Source organism: Frankliniella occidentalis, unplaced genomic scaffold (assembly GCF_000697945.3).
Source record: "Frankliniella occidentalis isolate FOCC.00 unplaced genomic scaffold, Focc_3.1 Scaffold2, whole genome shotgun sequence".
Taxonomy (NCBI): domain Eukaryota; kingdom Metazoa; phylum Arthropoda; class Insecta; order Thysanoptera; family Thripidae; genus Frankliniella; species Frankliniella occidentalis.
In genome coordinates, this window is record NW_026267132.1 from 2,559,127 (window position 1) to 2,560,029 (window position 903).

The window sequence follows — 903 nt, forward strand, 5'->3', positions numbered from 1 at the left end:
AACAAGCCATGATCATAGCCTATGAGTGAGTGACCAACTCGGATGACCGTAGGAATCCGAAATAGCAAAGGGGCAGCCGCCTCGATGCGAACATCGGAGCAAACATCCGCAAATCGTATGATTATTTTCATTTTTTTTTTAACATCGGCATTTTAAAATTAAAAAATATATCAAATCAATCGCATAAAGGACCAGCATTTTTATGGATATTTCAAGACCATAACATTGGCTAACGGCCGTGCTTGCACTTTCAAAATTTCGGAGCGGAAAGCTGCATAAACCGCGTTCAATGCGGCGCATAAAGGACCAGCATTTCTATGGAAATTTCAGGACCATAACATTGGATAACGGCCGTGCTTACGGACTAAAAATTTCGGAGCGGTACACAGCCTTATATGCAAGCGCACGCCGGTATATTTTCCGACGCATGCGCAGGTTACACCCGGCCGTAGGGTCGGAAAAAAATCCGACCATTGTCGTAGAAATTTAGCGAGGCATTAGGGTCGGATAATTGTGGGTCGGGAAAAACCGACCCAACCAGGGTCGTGGATGTATACTAGCATAGGGTCGGATTTTTCCTACCACCGGACTAACAGTGTGGCGGCGCCCACCACCAGCCGATGCGTCGCTCTGGCTCACCTGGATGGCGCCGATGGCGAGGACGGCAATGATGTACTTGGCCATGGTGGGACAATGTGCTCAGGGGACAGAACTGTGCCGATGAGAGCCAAGTGGCAGGTTATATAGCAGAAGACAAGTGTTTTGTCTTGAGCAAACACGAGCACCACCTGAGGGGGCGGCCCGTAAACCCGATGGGAGGTATTGGTCGTCTCCACTAAAACTTCTAATTATGTGTGTTAATAATAGGAAGTCAATAGGAAGTACACGTCGTGAAAGTACTTC